The following is a 26,074-nucleotide window of genomic DNA, read 5'->3' as shown; positions in this document are numbered from 1 at the left end:
AGTTGATAGAGCATGACACTTGCAACACCAGGATATTGCGTTTGAATCCTGGGACCACCCATTCACAATAAATGTATGGACACATGACTGCTAAATGGGCATACACTACATGAGCAAAAGTATGTGGATACCTGCTCGTCGAACATCTCATTTCAAAATCATTGGCATTAATGTGGAGCTGGTTCCTCCTTTGCTGCTATAACAGCATCCACTCTTCTGCGAAGGCTTTCCACTAGATGTTGAAACATTTCTGCAGGGACTTGCTTCCATTCAGACACAAGAACATTAGTGAGGTCGGGCGATTAGGCATGGCTTGCAGTCTGCGTTCCAATTCATCCCAAAGATGTTCAATTGGGTTGAGGTCAGGACTTTTTTAGGCCAGTCAAGTTCTTCCACAATGATCTCGACAAACCATATCTGTATGGACTTTGCTATGTGCACGGGGGCATTGTCATGTTGACACAGGAAAGGGCATTCCCAAAACTGTTGCCACAAAGTTGGAAGCACAGAATCATCTTGAATGCTGTAGCGTTTTTACTTATCTAGTTTTTACTTAACACTTGTTTTTCTTAAAACTGCATTGTTGGTTAAGGGCTTGTAAGTAAGCATTTCACTGTAAGGTCTACACCTGTTGTATTCGGCACATGTGACAAATAACATTTGATTTGATTTGGTGAAGCGTGATTCATTACTCTAGAGAACGCTTTTCCACTGCTCCAGAGTCCAATAGCGGCGAGCTTTACAACAATCCAGCCTACGCTTGGCATTTTGCGCATGGTGATCTTAGGCTTGTGTGCTGCTGCTCGGCCATGGAAACCCATTTCATGAAGCTCCAGACGGACAGTTATTGTGCTAACGTTGCTTCCAGAGGCAGTTTGGAACTTGGTAGTGGGTGTTGCAAACGAGGAAAGACGATTTTTACCTACTACGCGCTTCAGCACACGGCGATCACGTTCTGTGAGATGTGTGGCCTACCACTTTGTGGCTGAACCGTTGTTGCACCTAGACGTTTCCACTTCATAATAACAGCACTTACAGTTGACCAGGGCAGTTCTAGCAGAGCATAAATTTGACGAACTGACTTGTTGGAAAGTTGGCATCCTATGACGGTTGCCACTTTGAAAGTCACTGAGCTCTTAAGTAAGGCCGTTCTACTGCCAATGTTTGTCTATGGAGATTTCATGGCTGCAACACTCACTACCAAGTTCCAAACTGCCTCAATTTTATATACCTGTCAGGAACGAGTGTGGCTGAAATAGCCGAATCCACTAATTTGAAGGACTGTCCACATACTTTTGTATATGTAGTGTATGTACCTCAATTGCCTCGTACCCCTGCTCATCAATTTATTTTACTTTTTTTTCAACAACAAAAATGTTTCTTTGCATTGCTGGGAAGTGCCCATAAGTAAGCATTTCACTGTTAGTCTACACCTATTGTTTACGATGCATGTGACAAATAAAAATAGATTTGATTTAAATTACAATGTGAAAGGAAAATCATTGCATTTCGGTAATGTCGGACTGGGCCTGGGCTTTGGCTAAGACCAGCCTCAAATGTTCACGCCTGATGAGAACTGTACCTTGCATCCAATGCTCTGTTTATAACTTTGATTTAGCTCTGTCTATGAATTTGAGAGTGTTTACATTTCTCCTGCCCCATACCGTAACTGTTTATCAAGACAGTAGCGGGGTAATGCTTTGTTGTTGTTTGAACTGCAGATTGCCGCCTTTAAAGTTTTATTTGACACAGTAGCATAAAAGACATATGTGGATGCATAAAGCATCTGAAATAGGGGTGGATAGTACAATATGACCCTGTTTACAATAATTTTGAGTATATCACAATAGTTTGACAGTGTCACTTAAAAAAAATGTTTTGCAGTGTATCTGGTTCCTTATTCTGGTTCAAAGGCTGAAGGTTTGTGTGTTTGTACGTTTGTGCGTGTGTTTGTATTTGTCCATGCGTGTGTATGTATAATGTTGAACCCGAGTAATTGGACCTTTCTCAGTCAACAGGAATAATCTCCCCCACCCCTCCACCCATGGTGTACAGTTAACTGAAGGTGTGAAACATAGCTCTGTTTCAGATGGGTCACATACTGTAGAAGCTACAGGAGTTTTCATTGTTTCAGTGGAGAAACATGCTGGCTTGATTTCCATAGCAGCAGGCTTCTTTACTAGCACCAACACACCTTTTAATCTTTTCACACGTACCAACAAATGGGTGTGATCATTCTACAGTGGTCCCTGCAGCGTACGCTCAAACAAGTGTGATTAAAACGCTTATTTAGAACGTTCAGTTTCGATTGATGCAACAGTCCGTGTTTGAGCTGGCCACACTGTTTTTTCACAGAAACACTTGTTAGCTGCTTTTCCTTCACTCTGCAGTCCAACTCATCCCTAACCATCTCAATTGGGTTGAGGTCAGGGAATTGTGGAGGCCAGGTCATCTGATGCAGCACCATCATTCTCCTTCTTGGTCAAATATCCCTTACACAGCCTGAAGGTGTGTTTTGGGCCATTGTCCTGTGGAAAACAAATGATAGTCCCACTAAGCGCCAACCAGATGGGATGGAGAATCGCTGCAGAATGCTGTGGTAGACATGCTGGTTAATTGTGCCTTGAATTCTAAATAAATCACTGACAGTATGACCAGCAAGGCACCCCCACACCAAAACACCTCCTCCTCCATGCTTTACGGTGGGAAATACTCATGCGGAGATCATCCATTCACCCACACCGCGTCTCACAAAGGCACGGCGGCTAGAACCAAAAATGTGGACTCCAGACCAAAGGACAAATGTCCACCGGTCTAATGTCCATAGCTCGTGTTTCTTGGCCCAAGCAAGTCTCTTCTTATTATTGGTGTCCTTTAGTAGTAGTTTCTTTGCAGCAATTCAACCATGAAGGCCTGATTCACACAGTCTCCTCTGAACAGTTGATGTTGAGATGTGTCCATTACTTGAATTCTGTGAAGCATTTATTTGGGCTGCAATCTGATGTGCAGTTAACTCTAATGAACTTATCCTCTGCAGCAGAGGTAACTCTAGATTTTCCATTCCTATGGCGGTCCTCATGAGAGCCAGTTTCATCATAGCGCTTGATGGTTTTTGTGACTGCACTTGAAGACACTTTTAAAGTTCTTGAAATGTTCCGTATTGACTGACCCTCATGTCTTAAAGTAATGATGGACTGTCCTTTCTCTTTGCTTATTTGAGTTGTTCTTGCCATAATATGGACTTGGTCTTTTACCAAATAGGGCTATCTTCTGTATACCCCCACTACCTTGTCACAACACAGCTGATTGGCTCAAACACATTAAGAAGGAAAGAAATTCCACAAATGAACTTTAAACAAGGCACACCTGTTAATTGAAATTGCATTCCAGGTGACTACCTCTTGAAGCTGGTTGAGAGAATGCCAAGAGTGTGCAATGTTGTCATCAAGGCACAGGGTAGCTACTTTGAAGAATCTAAAATACATTTTGATTTGTTTAACATGTTTTTGGTTAGTACATTATTCCATATGTGTTATTTCATAGTTTTGATGTCTTCACTATTATTCTACAATGTAGAACATAGTACAAATAAAGAAAAACCCTTGAATGAGCAGGTGTTCTAAAACTTTTGACCAGTAGTGTACATACAGTGACTTTCGGAAAGTATTCAGAACCCTTAACCTTTTTCACATTTCGTTACGTTGCAGTCTTATTCTAAAATTGTTTAAAGTGTTTTTTCCCCCTCGTCAACCTACACACAATATCCCATGATGACAAAGCAAAAACAGTTATTTTTATAACTTTTATTTTTATAAAAAATAAAAACCAGAAATATCACATTTACATAAGTATTCAGACTCTTTACTCAGTACTTTGTTGAATCACCTTTGGCAGCGATTACAGCTTCCAGTCTTTTGGGTATGACGCTACCAGCTTGGCACACCTGTATTTGGGGAGTTTCTCCCATTCATCTCTGCAGATCCTCTCAAGCTCGGTCAGGTTGGATGGGGAGTGTCGCTGCACAGCTATTTTCAAGTTTCTCCAGAGATGTTCTATCGGGTTCAAGTCCGGGCTCTGGCTGGGCCACTCAAGGAAATTCAGAGACTCGTCCTGAAACCACTCCTGCGTTGTCTTGGCTGTGTGCTTAGGGTCATTGTCCTGTTGGAAGGTGAACCTTCATCCCAATCTGAGGTCCTGAGTGCTCTGAAAAGCAGGTTCTTTCTGTACTTTGCTCCGTTCATCTTTCCCTCGATCCTGACAAGTCCCCCAGTCCCTACCGTTGAAAAACATCCCCACAGCATGATGCTGCCACCACCATGCTTCACCTTAGGGATGGTGCCAGGTTTCCCCCAGACGTGAAACTTGGCATTCAGGCCAAATAGTTCAATCTTGGTTTCATCAGAACAGGTGCCTTTTGGCAAACTCCAAGCGGGCTATCATTTACTGAGGAGTGGCTTCCGTTTGGCCACTCTACCATAAAGGCCTGTTTGGTGGAGTGCTGCAGAGATGGTTGTCCTTCTGGAAGTATATTCCAGCCTATTGGAGGTAAGTTCCTAACCACAGACAGGTTTATAAACTCAACTCATAAGTATGTTTGTGTATGCATGTCTGTTTGACTGTGTGTGTGTGTGTGTGTGTGTGTGTGTGTGTGTGTGTGTGTGTGTGTGTGTGTGTGTGTGTGTGTGTGTGTGTGTGTGTGTGTGTGTGTGTGTGTGTTCGTGTCTGTTTGACTGTGTGTGTCTGTGAATATGAGTGTGCAAGTGTCAAACCTTCTCTCTGTGTGTCTCTCTCCCTGCAGAAGGTGAGGGGGATGGCCCTGGATGATGTGGTAGTCCTCAACGTAGACAACAACACCACGGAAACACCTTTCGACGAGCTCCAAAGCCTGCCTAACGACGTGGTGAGACACACTCACGACATAGACGTGCGCATGCATACACAGACACGCAGGCCCGTGCACAGACTTTCATATCTCAAAGTGTTTTGTTGTTGTTGCATAGGGCTATTTATTTCTGACACAAAACACTCAACACTCGTTTAAGAAAGCTACACTGAACAAAAGTATAAATGCAACAAGTCAAGTGTTGTTAAATGAGCTGAAATAAAAGATCCCAGAAATGTTCCATATGCATAAAAAGGTTATTTCTCTAAAATTTGGTGCACAAATTTGTTTACATCCCTTTTAGTTAGCATTTCTCCTTTGCCAAGATAATCCAACCACCTGACAGGTATGGCATGTCAAGAAGCTGATTAAACAGTATGATCATTACACAGGTGCACCTTGTGCTGGGGACAATAAAAGGCCACTCTAAAATGTACAGTTTTGTCACACAACATAATGCCATAGATGTCTCAAGTTTTGAGGGAGCGTACAATTGACATGTTGACTGCAGGAATGTCCACCAGAGATTTTGCCATGAGAATTGAATGTTCATTTCTCTACCATAAGCCGCCTCTAACATCATTTTAGAGAATTTGGCAGTATGTCCAACCGGCCTCACAATCGCAGACCACGTATAACCATGCCAGCCCAGGACCTCCACATCCGGCTTCTTCACCCGCGGGATCGTCTGAGACCAGCCCACCCGGACAGCTGATGAAACTGTGGGTTTGCAGAACTGAAGGATTTCTGCACTATCTGTCAGAAACCATCTCAGGAAAGCTACCTGCGTGCTCGTCGTCCTCACCAGGATCTTGACATATCTGCAGTTTGGCATTGTAACCGACTTCAGTGGGCAAAGGCTCAACTTTGATGGCCACTGGCACACTGGAGAAGTGTGCTCTTCACAGATGAATCTCCGTTTCAAACGTACCGTGCAGATGGCAGACAGCATGGGCGAGCAGTTTTCTTATGCAAACGTTGTGAACATAGTGCTCCATGTGGCGGTGGGGTTATGGTATGGGCAGGCATAAGCTACGGACAACGAACACAATTGCGTTTTATCGATTGCAATTTGAATGTGACGAGATCCTGAGGCCCATTGTTTTGCCATTCATCCGCCGCCATGTTTAAGCATGATAATGCACAGCCCCATGTCGACGTGTACGACAGCGTGTTCCAGTTCCCGACAATATCCAGCTACTTCGCACAGCCATTGAAGGGGAGTGGGACAACATTCCACGGGCCACAATCAATAGCCTGATCAACTCTATGTGAAGGAGATGTGTCGCACTGCACGAGGCAAATGTTGGTCACACCACGTACTGACTGGTTTTCTGATCCATACCCCTACCTTTTTTTAAGGTGTCTGTGACCAATAGATACATATCTGTATTCCTAGTCATGTGAAGTCCATAGATTAGAGCCTTATGCATTGATGTCCTTCTATGAACTGTAACTCAGTATAATCTTTGAAATTGTTGCATGTTGCATTTATATTTTTGTTCAGTGTAGTTATAGTGCCTCCTCCTCCATTTACATGATGCTTGATGTAAACCTGCTAGTTAGCAAGCTCAGTTTATTTTACTGATTGAGATTTATCTTCAATCATCCTTTCAGAATAACAACTTCGTAATATAATGTTCATAATCTTCTAACTCATGATGGCTGGCTGGCTAGTGGCTTGTGTGGATATTTTAGTATATGGTGGTTAGCTATATGCAGCTGTGTTGCTGCTGCCCTGACACATGTGCAACTCCCGACTGAAGAAGGGATGGAGTTGGGTTGGAGGGTCATTGAAGCAGTGACTCTTCTCTATGTCTTTCTGCCTCTCCCTGCTGCATGTATCAGCCAACCAGACTATTGATGAGAATGTAGGCTAAATCAAGTTGTATCAAGTGTTAATCAAGTGTTATGCTGCTGTGGCAGTACTGTTGATATTTAAACTAGGTAGCTCACTACACATACTCGACCGGTTACCACATCTCTCAAGCCATGCATGCTTGGATACTGGGCGCGCGTGAGCTCTGTTTTGGGCAGATAAAAAGGCGCAACCAACGGAAGGAAAAGGTGTGGCAAACTTGACATGTCAGACTTGCGGGAAGTGGGTTCAATGACAAAAAATCTATACAACATAATATTTTATGGGTAAATTATGCCACTACCCAAAAGGACACTGGAGACTGGAAGGGGTGTGTAATCTGCAAAAGTAGAGACATATCTGTGCACATGCCTGCAGACACCCACATACACATACATACCCACTTATCCAGCTCTACAGTTCCAGAACAGGATGGTCTTGAAGAGTGGTTCTTTCCAAATTGAATTTGATTGCAGGAATTTTTGGGGCAGCCTAAGCGTTTTTTCGGGTAACCGAAGTCCAAACTGTGTAAAAAAAAAAAAAGAGAAAAAATTATTCTAAAATATTTTCTGGGATTGAAAAACTCTTTCAGTGTAAAATTAAATGACTGAAACCAGATATAAAGTATATAGAAAAGATAATGGACCTTTATGTCTTTCAATAATATAATCTTTAACAACTAACAATCACTAAAATAAAAGCTAGACAGTCAATTGACAATTCCAAAAACATTTAATTTAGCAGTATTGATTTTGTTATTATGTTTGAGAAAATGAACACACCATTATCCATGGCACAATTAATATAATTGCAGGAAATTAGCTTTACAACAGCAAAAATGGCTCTCAGCTCCGTGGAAAAATGTGTGTAGAATTGCAGAAATTTATTTTAAAATGCAAAAATATCTACACCGCCAAGATCGGGCCCTCTAAAATGTCCCCTGCACTATCCCCTGCAGGCCAAATACAGTATATTATAAGCAAAAATATATTATATATATACAGTACCAGTCAAAGGTTTGGACACACCTACTCATTCAAGGGTTTTTCTTTATTTTTACTATTTTCTACATTGTAGAATAATAGTGAAGACATCAAAACTATGAAATAACACATATGGAATCATGTACTAACCACAAAAGCGTTAAACAAATCAAAATTTATTTTATATTTGAGATTCTTCAAAGTAGCCACTAGAGGTCGACCGATTATGATTTTTCAATGCCGATACCGATACCGATTATTGGAGGACAAAAAAAGCCGATACCGATTAAATCGGACGATTTAAAAAAAAATGTTTTTAATATATATATCATACACACACACACATTTTTGTAATAATGACAATTGCAACAATACTGAAAGAATAATGAACACTTTTATTTTAACTTAATATAATACATCATACATTTCGCTTCGCTCCACAGGTAGTATTACATTTCATTTCATTTCATTACAGTACAACGGCTTGATTTGTTTGATCTTAGCATTTTTTCTTAGCTAGCTAGATAGCCGTCTTCGTATCAAAGATAATTGTGTAGTTTAGATTATTATCGAATTATCGAATCTTCTAACGTTGTCAACACTGCTAGCTAGCCAGCTAGTCAACCTCTACCGAATCATTACAACGGAACGATTTGATTTGATTAGTGTAGTGTTAGCTAGCTACATAGTTGTCTTTGCTGTCTTTGTATCTAAGATAATTGTGTAGTTTAGAGTAATTATCTAGCCAGTTATCGAGGTTACCTAGCCAGCTCCACTTTCAAACAAAGTCAGCTAGCCAGCTATTTTCGCCGTCCTAACGTTGTCAACACTGCTAGCTGGCCAGCTAGCCAACTTCTACCGAAACAGTACAACGGAACGATTTGATTAGTGTAGTGTTAGCTAGCTACATAGTTGTCTTTGCTGTCCTTGTATCTAAGATAATTGTGTAGTTTAGAGTAATTATCTAGCCAGTTATCGAGGTTACCTAGCCAGTTATCGAGGCTACCTAGCCAGCAACACTTTCAAACAAAGTCAACAACGCAGCCACTGCTAGCTAGCCTACTTCACCAGCCAGCAGTACTGCATCATTTTAATCATTTTAGTCAATAAGATTTTTGCAACGTAAGCTTAACTTTCTGAACATTCGAGACGTGTAGTCCACTTGTCATTCCAATCTCCTTTGCATTAGCGTAGCCTCTTCTGTAGCCTGTCAACTATGTGTCTGTCTATCCCTGATCTCTCCTCTCTGCACAGACCATACAAACGCTTCACACCGCGTGGCCGCTGCCACCCTAACCTGGTGGTCCCAGCGCGCACGACCCACGTGGAGTTCCAGGTCTCCGGCAGCCTCTGGAACTGCCGATCTGCGGCCAACAAGGCAGAGTTCATCTCAGCCTATGCTTCCCTCCAGTCCCTCGACTTCTTGGCACTGACGGAAACATGGATTACCACAGATAACACTGCTACTCCTACTGCTCTCTCCTCGTCTGCCCACGTGTTCTCGCACACCCCGAGAGCTTCTGGTCAGCGGGGTGGTGGCACTGGGATCCTCATCTCTCCCAAGTGGACATTCTCTCTTTCTCCCCTGACCCATCTGTCTATCGCCTCCTTTGAATTCCATGCTGTCACAGTTACCAGCCCTTTCAAGCTTAACATCCTTATCATTTATCGCCCTCCAGGTTCCCTTGGAGAGTTCATCAATGAGCTTGACGCCTTGATAAGTTCCTTCCCTGAGGATGGCTCACCTCTCACAGTTCTGGGTGACTTTAATCTCCCCACGTCTACCTTTGACTCATTCCTCTCTGCCTCCCTCTTTCCACTCCTCTCCTCTTTTGACCTCACCCTCTCACCTTCCCCCCCTACTCACAAGGCAGGCAATACGCTTGACCTCATCTTTACTAGATGCTGTTCTTCCACTAATCTCATTGCAACTCCCCTCCAAGTCTCCGACCACTACCTTGTATCCTTTTCCCTCTCGCTCTCATCCAACACTTCCCACTCTGCCCCTACTCGGATGGTATCGCGCCGTCCCAACCTTCGCTCTCTCTCCCCCGCTACTCTCTCCTCTTCCATCCTATCATCTCTTCCCTCTGCTCAAACCTTCTCCAACCTATCTCCTGATTCTGCCTCCTCAACCCTCCTCTCCTCCCTTTCTGCATCCTTTGACTCTCTATGTCCCCTATCCTCCAGGCTGGCTCGGTCCTCCCCTCCTGCTCCGTGGCTCGACGACTCATTGCGAGCTCACAGAACAGGGCTCCGGGCAGCCGAGCGGAAATGGAGGAGAACTCGCCTCCCTGCGGACCTGGCATCCTTTCACTCCCTCCTCTCTACATTTTCCTCTTCTGTCTCTGCTGCTAAAGCCACTTTCTACCACTCTAAATTCCAAGCATCTGCCTCTAACCCTAGGAAGCTCTTTGCCACCTTCTCCTCCCTCCTGAATCCTCCTCCCCCTCCCCCCCCCCCTCCTCCCTCTCTGCGGATGACTTCGTCAACCATTTTGAAAAGAAGCTTGACGACATCCGATCCTCGTTTGCTAAGTCAAACGACACCGCTGGTTCTGCTCACACTGCCCTACCCTGTGCTTTGACCTCTTTCTCCCCTCTCTCCCCAGATGAAATCTCGCGTCTTGTGACGGCCGGCCGCCCAACAACCTGCCCGCTTGACCCTATCCCCTCCTCTCTTCTCCAGACCATTTCCGGAGACCTTCTCCCTTACCTCACCTCGCTCATCAACTCATCCTTGACCGCTGGCTACGTCCCTTCCGTCTTCAAGAGAGCGAGAGTTGCACCCCTTCTGAAAAAACCTACACTCGATCCCTCCGATGTCAACAACTACAGACCAGTATCCCTTCTTTCTTTTCTCTCCAAAACTCTTGAACGTGCCGTCCTTGGCCAGCTCTCCTGCTATCTCTCTCAGAATTACCTTCTTGATCCAAATCAGTCAGGTTTCAAGACTAGTCATTCAACTGAGACTGCTCTTCTCTGTGTCACGGAGGCGCTCCGCACTGCTAAAGCTAACTCTCTCTCCTCTGCTCTCATCCTTCTAGACCTATCGGCTGCCTTTGATACTTTGATACTGAACCATCAGATCCTCCTCTCCACCCTCTCCGAGTTGGGCATCTCCGGCGCGGCCCACGCTTGGATTGCGTCCTACCTGACAGGTCGCTCCTACCAGGTGGCGTGGCGAGAATCTGTCTCCTCACCACGTGCTCTCACCACTGGTGTCCCCCAGGGCTCTGTTCTAGGCCCTCTCCTATTCTCGCTATACACCAAGTCACTTTGCTCAGTCATAACCTCACATGGTCTCTCCTATCATTGCTATGCAGACGACACACAATTAATCTTCTCCTTTCCCCCTTCTGATAACCAGGTGGCGAATCGCATCTCTGCATGTCTGGCAGACATATCAGTGTGGATGACGGATCACCACCTCAAGCTGAACCTCGGCAAGACGGAGCTGCTCTTCCTCCCGGGGAAGGACTGCCCGTTCCATGATCTCGCCATCACGGTTGACAAGTCCATTGTGTCCTCCTCCCAGAGCGCTAAGAACCTTGGCGTGATCCTGGACAACACCCTGTCGTTCTCAACTAACATCAAGGCGGTGGCCCGTTCCTGTAGGTTCATGCTCTACAACATTCGCAGAGTACGACCCTGCCTCACACAGGAAGCGGCGCAGGTCCTAATCCAGGCACTTGTCATCTCCCGTCTGGATTACTGCAACTCGCTGTTGGCTGGGCTCCCTGCCTGTGCCATTAAACCCCTACAACTCATCCAGAACGCCGCAGCCCGTCTGGTGTTCAACCTTCCCAAGTTCTCTCACGTCACCCCGCTCCTCCGCTCTCTCCACTGGCTTCCAGTTGAAGCTCGCATCCGCTACAAGACCATGGTGCTTGCCTACGGAGCTGTGAGGGGAACGGCACCTCCGTACCTTCAGGCTCTGATCAGGCCCTACACCCAAACAAGGGCACTGCGTTCATCCACCTCTGGCCTGCTCGCCTCCCTACCTCTGAGGAAGTACAGTTCCCGCTCAGCCCAGTCAAAACTGTTCGCTGCTCTGGCACCCCAATGGTGGAACAAACTCCCTCACGACGCCAGGTCAGCGGAGTCAATCACCACCTTCCGGAGACACCTGAAACCCCACCTCTTTAAGGAATACCTAGGATAGGATAAAGTAATCCTTCTAACCCCCCCCCCCCCCCCCCCCTAAAAGATTTAGATGCACTATTGTAAAGTGGCTGTTCCACTGGATATCATAAGGTGAATGCACCAATTTGTAAGTCGCTCTGGATAAGAGCGTCTGCTAAATGACTTAAATGTAAATGTAAATGTATACACACGCACACAGCTCTGAAGTGACAATGATACTGAAGAGTCTGCTTAGGAGACAAATACTCTCAGCTGTTTGAAGTTACCTGTGATGAATGTTTAAAACAAAAACTTTAATTTCTATATGCAGGAAATCCTATTTTAATAATGGGCATGGTAAGAATTGACAACCAAAGTGTGAGTCATAATTTCCATGACACCTAGCAAAATCTGAAAAGCGGTTCCTTCATTTATTCCATAGGATATTTTTAGATTCACTTAAAATAAGGTCTGTGTTTCGTGTAGGCTTACATCACCGTGCCAATTTTATAACTGTGTAGATATCCATAGGACAAGGTAACTCTGATCAATATTGGCTAAATATAAGCGAAGATAAAAACATTTGTAGAGTGGATTTATGAAAATATGTTGACAAACGTTACCTTAACCTAGTGAGATTTACACGGGTATCAAAACGTCGAGGCGGTTTAAGCCTGCACGAAACACAGACCTTATTTGAAGTAGATCAAGACATTCTCTATGGAAGACATGAACGGTAAAATAACGAAGGAACCCCTTTCAAGTTCAGCCGCAAGTTATTACAGGAATTATAACGCGTCGACTATTTCTCTCTAAACCATATACCTTTGACTAATCCGGAAACTACCACCTCGAAAACAAAACGTTTATTCCGTTCCGTATTTTATCTAACGGGTGGCATCCATGAGTCTAAATATTCCTGTTACATTGCACAACCTTCAATGTTGTCATAATTACGTAAAATTCTGGCAAATTAGTTCGCAAAGAGCCAGGCGGCCCAAACTGTTGCATATACCCTGACTCTGCGTGCAATGAACGCAAGAGAAATGACACAATTTCACCTGGTTAATATTGCCTGCTAACCTGGATTTCTTTTAGCTAAATATGCAGGTTTAAAAATATATACTTGTGTATTGATTTTAAGAAAGGCATTGATGTTTATGGTTAAGTACACATTGGAGCAATGACAGTCATTGATTGATTGTTTTTTATAAGATAAGTTTAATGCTAGCTAGCAACTTACCTTAGCTTACTGCATTCGCTAACAGGCAGGCTCCTCGTGGAGTGCAATGTAATCAATGCAAGATTGGATCCCCCGAGCTGACAAGGTTAAAAATCTGTCGTTCTGCCCCTAAACGAGGCAGAACGTTCCTAGGCCGTCATTGAAAATAAGAATGTGTTCTTAACTGACTTGCCTAGTTAAATAAAGATTAAATAAAGGTGTAAATAAAAAAAATAAAAAAAATAAAAAAACGGCAAATCGTTGCCCAAAAATACCGATTTCCGATTGTTATGAAAACTTGAAATCGGCCCCGATTATTCGGCCATTAATTCCGATCGGTCGACCTCTAGTTGCCACCCTTTGCCTTGATGACAGCTTTGCACACTCTTGGCATTCTCTCAACCATTTCAATTAACAAGTGTGCCTTGTTGATAGTTACATTTCTGGAATTTCTTTCCTTCTTAATGCGTTTGAGCCAATCAATTGTGTCGTGACAAGGTAGGGGTGGTAAACAGAAGATAGCCCTATTTGGTAAAAGAGTCCATATTATGGCAAGAACAGCTCAAATAAGCAGAGAAAGGACAGTCCATCGTTACTTTAAGACATGAAGGTCAGTCAATACGGAACATTTCAAGAACTTTGAACGTTTCTTCAAGTGCAGTCGCAAAAGCCATCAAGTGCTATGATGAAACTGGCTCTCATGAGGACCGCCACAGGAAAGGAAGACCCAGAGTTACCTCTGCTAAAGAGGATAAGTTAACTGCACCTCAGATTTCATTCCAAGTAAATGTGACCCGATTCAGGAAACTAGGCATATGTCGCAAGTCACGACTTCACGGGAGAGCTGTTTGAACGTAAACAATTTTCTTTGATGAAACTGCGTTTTTTTGGCGGAAATGCCTTCTTGAACATGTGAACTTTCATGTGCCTTAATAACAAACTTGTATGCCATCAGTAAATACGAATAAAATTGTTATATTACAAGCCTTGTTGGTTAACCAGAGAAAAAGATTGCTACCTTCCCACTAGCCATGATTGGCTGAGATAATGAGTGGGCTGGACATGCCGAAAGAGGAGTTTGGATTGGTCTGCCATAGAAGCTTGTCTTTCTGTGTTGGTAATCCTGTTGAACACAGCTTTTTTTATGTATTGTGTAGTGGAGCTGCATAAGTATCTCCACTTTCTGTAGGATCAAGTTTTGAAATCAGTGGAATTATATTATGATAGCTGAAGAGATGGAGGAAACACCTGTCTCCCCGGATTACATCTTCAAACTAAGGGCAGCCGTGGCATAACATTCCTGACAGGGAGACGTGTCCATGTACAATGATGTATACAGGTAAGATAGCTAGCTATATTTTCTGATATTACATGTTTTCTAATTTTGACAGAAAGTGATTTCATTTCAAGTTAAAGTGTACTGTTAGCTAGCTAGCTAACGTTAGATGGCTGGCTCCCTAGCTGATGTTATTATTCGTTTCCCAGAGTCATTTGCTGTTCTAGTTAGAGTCTAATGTTAGCTAGCTAAAATTGAACATGGTTGCTTAGTGTAACAGTTTAACTTTACGTCCGTCCCCTCGCCCCGATCTGGGCGCGAACCAGGGACCCTCTGCACACATCAACAACAGTCACCCGCGAAGCATCGTTACCCATCGCTCCACAAAAGCTGCGGCCCTTGCAGAGCAAGGGGAACCACTACTTCAAGGTCTCAAAGCGAGTGACGTAACCGATTGAAACGCTATTAGCGCGCACCACCGCTAACTAGCTAGCCATTTCACATCCGTTACACTAGCTCCCAGCACTGTGGCATTGTTGGCACTGTTCATTTTTGTTTAACTAGCTAACGTTAGCTGGCTAGCTCGTTACCTAATGTTATGTGACGTGTGTGAACTTACACAAGTTGTGATTATGGTCCATTGTTTAGCTAGCTAGCTAGCTACATGTCTTAACAAAATCCACTATGCAAGTATCCATTTCAACAGAATGTCACTGCAACTGTTGATAGCCAAAGTTAATTTATCAGCTAGTTTGTCTATCTACTCCGATTTCAGACCAGGGGTAATATAGTCTAACTAGCTACATTTTCAGATATTACGCATTTCTAATTTTCAAAGAAAGTATTTTCATTTCAAGTTCAAATTTACTGTTATCTAGTTAGCTAACATTAGCTGGCTGGCTCGCTAACTAACATTACGTCATACGGTGGGATACATTGTTTACCTAGCTAGCTATCTAGCTACTTTTCTTAACAAAAGACTTGTCTTAGTGTGCCAGAGCGCAGAATAACTGATGCATTTTGAATGCTCAACACCCGTTGAATATGTCCGGTGTCAGTGAACGTCGGCAACAAAGCATAGTTCAAATGTTGCCAACAGCATAGTTACAGTCACCAACGCTCTGAAAAAAAGCCTAACCAGCTCTGCTAGGGCAAGTAAAATTTTCAGAGTGGGGTGTTCTCTCATTATGTGTCTGGAAGAAGCTAGCCGATGTTAGCTAGTTAGCTTGGGTGCTTGACTGTCGTTGTGAGGTCAGAACTTTCGGATCAACCCTACTTATTGGCCAAAGCGTCCAGTGTGCGCTCTGAACGCAAAACGCTCTGAATTTCCCAGCAGACAATCTGACAACACAGTTGCAGTCAGTATAACATAACAGCCTAACCAGCTCTGCTAGGGCGAGTCATTTTCAGTAAGCTGTTCTCTCTCTCGGTGTCTGGAAGTTGTTGGCAAGTTAGTACAGAACACTCGGATCAACCCTTAAAGAGATGGGTGGGGCTAAGGTTTAAGAAGGTGTGCACAATGCTGAATGGGTGTAGACAAAGAAGGGCTCTCCAATAGTAGTACCAAAACATTGAAAGACAGTTTTCTCAAAAGTGAGTTTACAACTTTATCAACTTTCAAAGCAGAATTACTTTCTCATTGTTTCCTCAAATGCAGTGTATGATATACAATTTTATAGCTTTGAGTCTCTACTTTTATCCAATGTAAAACACAGAAATTCAAATGCTGCTACATAAGACCGCATCCAGGTGGTGAGTCACAAATGCTTCACAGAGTTCAAGTAACAGACACATCTCAACATCAACTGTTCAGAGGAGACTGTGTCTATCAGGCCTTCATGGTCAAATTGCTGTAAAGAAACCACTACTTGCTTGGGCCAAGAAACACGAGCAATGGACATTAGACTGGTGACACTGTCTGGGATTTATTTAGAATTCAAGGCACACTTAACCAGCATGTCTACCACAGCATTCTGCAGTGATAAACTATCGTAATCTGGTTTGCGCTTAGTGGGACTATCATTTGTTTTTCAACAGGACAATTACCCAACACACCTCCAGGCTGTGTAAGGGATATTTGACCAAGAAGGAGAGTGATGGCGTGCTGCATCAGATGACCTGGCTTCCAAAATCCCCTGACCTGGAATTAGTTGGACTGCTGAGTGAAGGAAAAGCAGCCAACAAGTTGCCAACATATGTGGGAACTCCTTCAAGACTTTTGCAAAAGCACTCCAGGTGAAGCTGGTTGAGAGAATGCCAAGAGTGTGCAAAGCTGTCATCAAGGCAAAGGATGGCTACTTTGAAGAATCTAAAATATATCTTGATGAACACTTTTTTGGTTACTACATGATTCCATCCATATGTGTTATTTCATAGTTTTTATGTCTTCATTTTTATTCTTCAATGTAGAAAATAGTACAAATAAAGAAAAACCTTTGAATGAGTGGGTGTGTCCAAACTTTTGACTAGTTCTGTATGTATATTTATACCCTACCGTTCAAAAGTTTGGGGTCACTTAGAAATGTACTTGTTTTTAAAAGAAAAGCAAATTTTTTTGTCCATTAAAATAATATGAAATTGATCAGAAATACATTGTAGACATTGTTAATGTTGTAAATGACTATTGTAGCTAGAAACGGCAGACTTTTTAGGGAATATCTACATATTGGGCATACAGAGGCCCAGTAACAGCAACCATCACTCCTGTGTTCCAATGGCACATTGTGTTAGCTAATCCAAGATTATCATTTTAAAAGGCTAATTGATCATTAGAAAACCCTTTTGCATTTACGTTAGCACAGCTGACAACTGTTGCCCTGATTAAAGAAGCAATAAAACTGTCCTTCTTTGGACTAGTTGAGTATCTGGAGCATCAGCATTTGTGGGTTCGATAACAGGCTCAAAATGGCCAGAAACAAATAACTTTCTTCTTAAACTTGTCAGTCTATTCTTGATCTGAGAAATGAAGGCTATTCCATAAGAGAAATTTCCAAGAAACTTAAGATCTGGTACAACGCTGTGTACTACTCCCTTCACAGAGCAGCTCAAACTGGCCTCAGAATAGAACGTGGAGTGGGAGGCCCCGGTGCACAACTAAGCAAGAGGACAAGTACAGTGCCTTGCAAAAGTATTCATCCCCCTTGGCATTTTTCCTATTTTGTTGCATTACAACCTGTAATTTAAATGGATTTTTATTTGGATTTCGTGTAATGGACATACACAGAATAGTCCAAATTGGGGAAGTGTAATGAAAAAAATGACTTGTTTCAAAAACTTAAAAAATAAATACAACGGAAAAGTGGTGTGTTTATTTGTATTCACCCCCTTTGCTATGAAGATCTGGTGCAACCAATTACCTCCAGAAGTTACATAATTTGTTAAATAAAGTCCACCTGTGTGCAATCTAAGTGTCACATGATCTGACACATGGTCTCAGTATATATACACCACTAAGCAAGCGGCACCACCAAGCAAGTGACACCATGAAGACCAAGGAGCTCTCCAACCAGATCAGGGACAAAGTTGTGAAGAAATACAGATCAGGGTTGGGTTATAAAACAATATCAGCATTTTTGAACATCCCACAGAGCACCATTAAATCCATTATAAAAAATTGATGACGCTAAATACAGTGAAATTCTTGAGGGAAACCTGTTTCAGTCTTCCAGAAATTTGAGACTGGGAGTTAACATTCCAGCAGGACAATGACCCTAAGCATACTGCTAAAGCAACACTCGAGTGGTTTAAGGGGAAACATTTAAATGTCTTGGAATGGCCTAGTCAAAGCCCAGACCTCAATCCAATTGAGAATCTGTGGTATGACTTAAAGATTAACTTGAGAATTCACATTAGGATAGGATATACTTTAATGTCCCAGAGGGGAATTTTTGTTTTAAATACACAGTACTGCTCCATACAAAATAGACACTGTACATTGAGCTTACATGTTGACATTTCAAAGCCACTCTTTTCCATTTCCTCCAAATAAAAGTACTCATGCAAACAAATGAGGGAGGAAATGACAACAACAATTCATTTGCGTGTCTTATCGGTCTTGCCTCCGCCGTGGTAGAGAACAAACCCAGGTCATGCCGAATGCTACTAAAAAGCTGTACTCTTTCCTACGGTTCTTTTTCCAGTCGCAAGTTTTTGGGGTTTTTGAGGGAGGCAAAACTTTTACTAACAAGGTAACCAAGCGTCTTTAATAACTGGGGGAGCTTGCTACAGGAGAGAAGCGACAGGGGAAGAGAGAGAGAGAGAGAAGATGGAAAGAGAAAGGATTACTTCAGCCCCTCCGCACTCGCTCCCGGCTAGAGCACTAGCCTAAACGGCCGTCTCATGGAGTGTATTCATGTAGAATAACGCTGTTGTTGACTTGCAGGGCCGTTTTTTTCAGCGGCGCTGTGCGTATGGATGCAAGAGAGGGAGAAGGGAGAGAGGGGGGCCTGGGGAACAGAGGGGCTGATTTTAAAATAGCGGGGTCTAGATGCTACTAGAGGGGATGAGACTATCTCTGGGGGAAAGGGGGAATGAAGGGAGGAAAGAGGGTTGAGATGTTGGTATGAAAGGAGAAGGTGTATTGGGAAAGGAATGGATGGGTGAATGGAGAGAGGGATAGATAAAGACAGTGAAAGGGATGGATGGATGATGGGAGAAGGTATTAAGGTTGGGTGAAAGAGATTGATGGAGGGAGCCAAAGAGAAGGGATTGGGGTATGGATGGATTGAAATATTACCTGTAAATGCACCTATGACTATGTAGGTGAAAATGTTACACGTTGCTTATCACTCAATCACACGGTCCTTATGTAGACATCATAAACAATAGTAAGGTGTAACTGTTTGTTAATGTTTGTTTTCCCCAGGTGTTCTCCTTAAAGAACTGCCTAAAGAAGGTTTCCACAAGGACAGGAGACGGCATGGCTCGAGCCTTTCTCGAAACACAGGCCGCTCTCTTCGGCAGCTACAGGAACGCACTGCAGATTGAACCTGGTGAGCCATACTGAGGGAGAGCAAGAGAGAGTGGGAAGAGGGGAAGGTTTACAGTTAGGAGTGAGAGTGAGAATGTGAGAGACAGTGAAATAGAAAGTTTGTCTTTGTAGCTGTGCTATAGAATGGTTACAGTGACGCTTGAGAAAGAAAGACAGAGGGAGAGAGAGACACACACTCACACAGAGAGAAGAGTGACGTGTGTGTGTACTGTATGTATGTGTGAGTGTGTCTGTGTGTGTGTCTGCCCACATGCTTGTGCACATGCACGCTTCTGTCACTGGATAATAGCATTAGTGATGCAGATCCCTGTGACCCCCAGTGTAAAGGGAGGGAGAAGCCCCACAGGATAGTCCCCTTACGTGGGGTAGCAGTCCCCCCACCAGGGGAGACAGAGAAGGGACACACGTCCTAACAATGGCACAGCTTGTACCCCCGCACTACGTATGGGGAAGCCGGTGCCTTCCTTCCACCTCCAAGCTGTCACTGCCCTGTGGCTAACCCTCACCCCTAAACTCTAAACCCCTAACCTGCACTCTCTCTGAACCAAGGACCCGTCTGCCTAGGAGACACTAGGGATTCCAAAGACTTTCCTGTGTGTGTTGTGTGTAATGATGTGTCACAGACCTTTCTTTATGTGCTGTGGTCCATTCTGTGTCTCTCTCTCTCTCTCTCTCTCTCTCTCTCTCTCTCTCTCTCTCTCTCTCTCTCTCTCTCTCTCTCTCCCCCCCCCCCCCCTATTGGCCAACCCCCCCTCCCAAAAAAACTATGTTGTAAAAGAAAATGAGCAGCTAAAAACCACCATATATAGCTATAGTACAAATCACATGCAACAACTGGACGATGTGCAGTCAAATATTTTCTAATTTTACTTCCTGGTGGAGCTTCAATATGAAACAGGTTTGTTTGTGGGTCAATATCACTAAAAGTGTTATTTTTTGTCCTCATGATAAATCATTCAAAATTGTATATAAAAAATATACAAGGATCCTTATGTGTGTATGTCTTCATGATAATAGAAGCATACTGACATAGACTTCAAAGTACATTTTATACCTTTTAGACTATTTTATTTCAGTGGAAGGAGGCAATTTTTCAATGTCCCAGGTGCTGCTCGACCAACTTCAACGAGAACAATTAGGATTGAAATTATACATAAAAAAAAATATTTACACATTTTCAAATTTTCTTCATTAAATGTTATCTTATGTATAGTATTTTTATGTTAAATGCTGCATCTTTTATAAGAATATTTTCTGTACATCCTCAAAGTCATTGTCCTCCCTGTTACATTGTGGTTACTGGCACTTTACGAAAATATATATTTTCTACAATGACATCACAAACACGAAATTATGTCACTTCCTTGGCGGGAAAACAACTGTGGTTAGCCTAGTGAGTATCTATATTTCATACTATTCCATTTTCATCATGATATGTTGGTGATGTGATGTGGGAAAGCATAACATGTCCACCCTGTTAAGCAAAAATACAAAAGACGTTAATCGAATTTCATAATTTCAAAATATATTTGTCAAACAATGCAAATTCCTTTTCAATTGGCAGACATTAATTATCCTAGCTTCATCACGATCACTTGGAGCATAGTTGCTAATTTTAGCTCAAAATGTCCACCCTGTTATTGTCCACCCTGTTATCCATGTACACGTAGCAGTGTGGACATGCACTCAACAGGATGGACAAATGGATATCTTGCAGTAATGTGTTGCAAAATATGTGTTTTTGTTCATAAATTGTATTACATAATTACAGGATATATAGCATGTATAGTATTTAAAGAATAAATAAATATCAATTGAATCAGGTCTTTCTGAAGGAATGGCACCTCCTCTTAGTGCAGCTGAAAGACGGCGGCAATACAGAGAACGACGTAATGCTGACCCAGAAAGAAGGAGAGAGTATCTAGAGAAAGAGAGGGAGAAATGGATGAAAGATAAAGAGACAGGGAAGAAGAAGGCAATATCTGAACTCAGTGACAGAGTGTAGTGTGCAGAAAGGAAGAAATGGAGAGATTCAAAAAGGATGCTCAGAGCCAGGGCCAAGGCTGGTGAGATGCTGCAGTCCCAAACACCCCCCTCAACTCCTGAAAATCAGCCTGGGCCTTCAAGGTTAGAATATGCTTAAGACAAGGCATTTAAGATTATTAGTTGCTGAACTTTCTACTAACTCTAACCGTAATCCCGAACCATAACCCATAACCCCAATCCCGATCTACTAACCCTTATCCTTAACTTTATCTCTGACTCTACCCCTAGAATCCTAACCATGCATTTAATGTGTTTTAGGCAACACCAGCTAGGGGAACGCATTAGAAAAAAACACACAGAAGACTCCAAAAAGAGAGAGAGCATTTAAAATCAAAAGTGGCAAAGGAGAGGGGAAAAAAAAAAAAATACAGGAAGAGGTATGCAAGGATTAGGGGAGAACAGGCATCTGTATCGCCTCATTCAACAGTCAAAGCATTGCTGAGACGTCAGAATGTGACCACCTATTAAGAGGGCTCTTCTCTTTCACACATCTCTCATTAAAGATATCAAAACAAAATACAGAAATGCAAGGAATCAGAAGAACAAGCAAATCATTGCGACATTGACCCCTGTGAATATACTGAAGAAGTATAAACTTCAGAAGACGGTGTTGGGCTTTTCAAATAATGAGAGCAAAGTTGGAAGGGGACCTTTGCTCTTTTTTTGATGAGGAAGGGAAGCAGAACAGAAACAGAAATAAAAAGGAAAGTGAAGGATTTCTTTCTCAGTGATGATGTAAGTAGTATAACGACCGGACGCAAACAAACCATGACACGACTAAAGAACAAAATGCAGAAGAGGCTTCTGACTGACTCAATGAAAAAAATCTGTACAGGAAATTCCTGCCTGAGGAACTAGGTCAGTTGTCCTACACCTCCTTCTGCCACCTCAGACCATTTTGGGTTGTTACGCCCAATGACACTGATAGTGAAACTTGTCAGTGCAAAACCCATGAGAATTTACAGTTCATGGCAAATTCTCTTCACAGCCTTGGGCTTTTGTCCACCAAAAACCTTGAGGACATGGTCGACTCAAGTATGTGTAACCCGAAATCGAAGCTATGTGCTTATGGTGAATGTAAAGATTGCTTCCTCACCACTCATCCAACTCTAAAACCTCCCCGGAATGTAGAAGTTCCTCTGACACAATGGACCTGGGAGAAGATCCAAAAAGATGAAGAGAAGTGCTCCATGATAACCGTGAAGAGGGAGGTCACAATAACAGAAACTGAACTGGTCAGTCAGTTTCAAGATAGGCCCGCTAAGTTTTAGGCAACACATCTTTAATATCAAGTGGCAATACAGGGCCTATAGCGAGCTTAGGGAGAGTCTGAAGAACAATGAGTGCTTGCTGCACATTGACTTCAGCGAAAACTATTCATGCAAATACAGTCAACAGATCCAGTCCGTGCATTTTGGAGGATCTCACTAGCAAGCCACTCTCCACACTGGAGTGCTGCAGACCAACCACCAATTGCTTTTTGCTCCGTTTCACCATCACAGAGACATGATCCACCCGCCATTTGGGCCCACCTTGATCCGGTTCTTGCTATTTATAAGCAGAAGTACCCTGAAGTCAGCCAGCTTAATTTCTTTAGTGACAAGCCGGCTACACAATACAAGCAAAAAGGGAACTTCTACCTACTTGCCACAGAACCACACAAACAAGGCTTTCAAGAGGTCAACTGGAATTTATTTGAGGCCAGCCACGGCAAGGGGCACCAGATGGTATTGGAGATGCTCTCAAGAGATCTGCAGATAGAGCAGTGCACCATGGAAATGATATCCCAGGCCCTGTACAATGTCCTAAAGGGTCTTAACTCCTCTGTGGAGATGTTCTTCATTACTGAGAGTGATGTTAAGGCAAGAGCAGAGGTAACCTTCCTTCCTCCCCATACACACATACAGTACATCCATTTATCTTGTACAGTAGTTGATTGAGTATTGAAATGTAGAAGGTTTTTGTTACTCTTTATATCTTATCATATGCGATCATATCATATGCTAACATAACATTAAGGTGAAGTGCATGCACCGGAATGGCATCAACAAATTCTTCTGTCCAAAGAAGATATTTGTTGGTACTTTGATGGACAGATAATTTGTCTGATGCCAGAGCCACTGGCTGTCAATAAATGCTCTTCGCAGAGGGAAGAATCCACCTGGAAGTATATGGAAGAGCATTTGGGGTGAAAGGGGGGAGCGAGGGAGGGGGAGAGGAGGAGAGGGACAGGAATGTGTTTTAATGCTAATTCCAATGATTTTGTACCTGCAATGTATTTTTGTATTGTTGTTTTCTCAATGAATATGTAACTAAATAGCAGTTCCAATGTTGTTACTACATGTATTACTATGTAGATATCTATTCAGTGTTCAGTATTCAGGTTTCAGGGTTTAATTTATGTTCTGTCCCGTTATAGTTGTCCACCCTGTTATACCTTGGCATCTTCTTCAAATGAATTCAGTTACATTGTCAAATATCAAGAATTTCTGTAATGTATTTTAAAGAGTAAGACACGGCCAACACCACAAGGAAAAGGGAAAGTCACCCAGTAAAATACTACTTGAGTAAAAGTAAAAGTATTTGGTTTCAAATATACTTAAGTATCAAAAATAGATGTAATTGCTAAAATATTCTTAAGTATCAAAAGTGAATGTATAAATCATTTAAAATTCCTTATATTTAGCAAACCAGACTCCAAAAGTATACATTTTTATTAAAATGTATTGATAGCCAGGGGCACACTCCAACAAGACATAATTTACAAAGGAAGCATTTGTGTTTAGTGAGTCCGCCAGATTAGAAACAGTTGGGATGTTCTCTTGATAAGTGTGTGAATTGGAATTCAGTGTGTGAATTTTCCTGTCCTGCTATTAGGCATTTGAAATGTAATGAGTACTTTTGGGTGTCAGGAAAAATGGATGGAGTAAAAAGTACAGTATTTTCTTTAGGAATGTAGTGGAGTAAAAGTAAAAGTTGTCAAAAACATAAATAGTACTGAAGCTGTACTTTTAATGTATTTTCACTTAAGTACTTTACACTACTGCGCATATGTGACCTGATTCAGGAAACTAGGTGTATGTCGCAAGTCACGACTTCACAGGAGAGCTGTTTGAACATAACATTTTTTGGGCAGAAATGCCTTCTGGAACATGTGAACTTTCATATGCCTTAATAACAAACTTGTATGTAAATACGAATAACAGTTTTACATTTTGAGACTAGTTGGTTTAGCCACAGAAAAAGGGTGCAACCTTCCCGCTAGCCATGATCGGCTGAGGTAATGAGTGGGCTGGACATGCCAAGAGATTCGTTCGGATTGGTCTGCCATGTAGCACGCTTCTGTGTTTTTTTCTCAAAGATATCACGTAGTAGAACTGCATATGAGTTGCTCTCCACTTTCTGGTGGACCGAGTTTTGAAATCAGTGGAATTAGAGTATGATAGCTAAGGAGATGGAGAAATTCTGGCGTTTGATTGCAAATATGCAGATGGAGTCGAAAAGACAACACACAGAAAGATGGCTGTTGTATAAAACACCTGTCTCCGGATTTCATCTTCAAACTAAGGGCAACCATGGCATCCATGACAAAGAGGGAGAAGCGTCCATCCATGTATACGGGTAAGAGAGTCTAGCTAGCTACATTTTCAGATATTACACGTTTCTAATTTTGTCATGGCTAGTTATAGCCTGATGTTAGCTAGCTAACATTGAACCTGGTTGGTTAGATACCTGCAGATTCATGCAGGGTAGTAACGTTATGATTTGGGATTATGGTTAATTGTTTAGCTAGCGAGCTGTCTAAACAAAAGACTCCGCTATGCAAGTAACTATTTCAATAGAATGTTTATGATGTTTAGCACGGCGACAACTGTCGATAGACGTAGCTGGTAAATTCGCTCTGGCTACCTACTCCGATTTGAGAGCACGCTCGCCTGAGTGTGCGAGAGTGTAGAATAACTGACGAATTGACGAACGCTCAACACCCGTTGAATATGGCCGGTGCTAGTAAACGTTTTCAAAAAAGCGTATTTAAATTGTTGCCAGCAGCACAGTTGCAGTCACCAATGCTCTGGATAACATAAAACCTGCCTAGCCAGCTCTGCTAGGGCGAGTAAAATGGTCAGAGTGAGCTGTTCTCTAATTTTTGTCTGGAAGTAGCTAGCAATCTAGCCAACGTTAGCTAGTTAGCTTGGGTGCTTGACTGCTGTTGGGTCAGAATGCTCGGATCAACCCTACTTTTCGGCCAGAGTGTCCAGTGTGCACTCTGTACGCCCCCGAGAGCAAAACGCTCTGAATTTACGAATGTCCAATCTAACAACGCTCAGATTAAATTTACGGACACACTCGTAGTATAAGCCAGCCTTTAGTCTTGAAATCTTAGTTGTTTTAGTACATAGCCTCACATGTGAATCCTTAAAGAGATGGGTGGGGCTAAAGGTTAAAGAGTGTGAATGATGCTGAATGCGTGTAGACAAAGAGGGGCCCTCCAGTAGGTACCAAAAGATTCAAGGGCCATTTCTCAAAAGTGAGGTTACAAGTTTATCAACTTTCAAAGCAGAATTACTTTCCCATTTGTCCTCAGCTGTAGTGTATGATATACCATTTTCTAGCTCTGAGTCTCTACTTTTATCCAATGTAAAAAACACAATGTCAAATGTTGATACATCAGACCGAAACGAGCCGGTCGGTC

At 42.6% G+C, this 26,074-nt stretch overlaps 1 pseudogene; it reads left to right on the top strand.

Annotated features, from left to right (window-relative positions):
* The window catches only part of LOC120021839, a 68,378-nt pseudogene that overhangs the window by 17,779 nt on the left and 24,525 nt on the right, over positions 1–26,074 (top strand).

This window comes from Salvelinus namaycush, chromosome 26 (genome assembly GCF_016432855.1).
Source record: "Salvelinus namaycush isolate Seneca chromosome 26, SaNama_1.0, whole genome shotgun sequence".
Lineage (NCBI taxonomy): Eukaryota > Metazoa > Chordata > Actinopteri > Salmoniformes > Salmonidae > Salvelinus > Salvelinus namaycush.
Note: the sequence above shows the minus strand (reverse complement) of the source record. Positions and strands in the feature narration are given on the sequence as shown.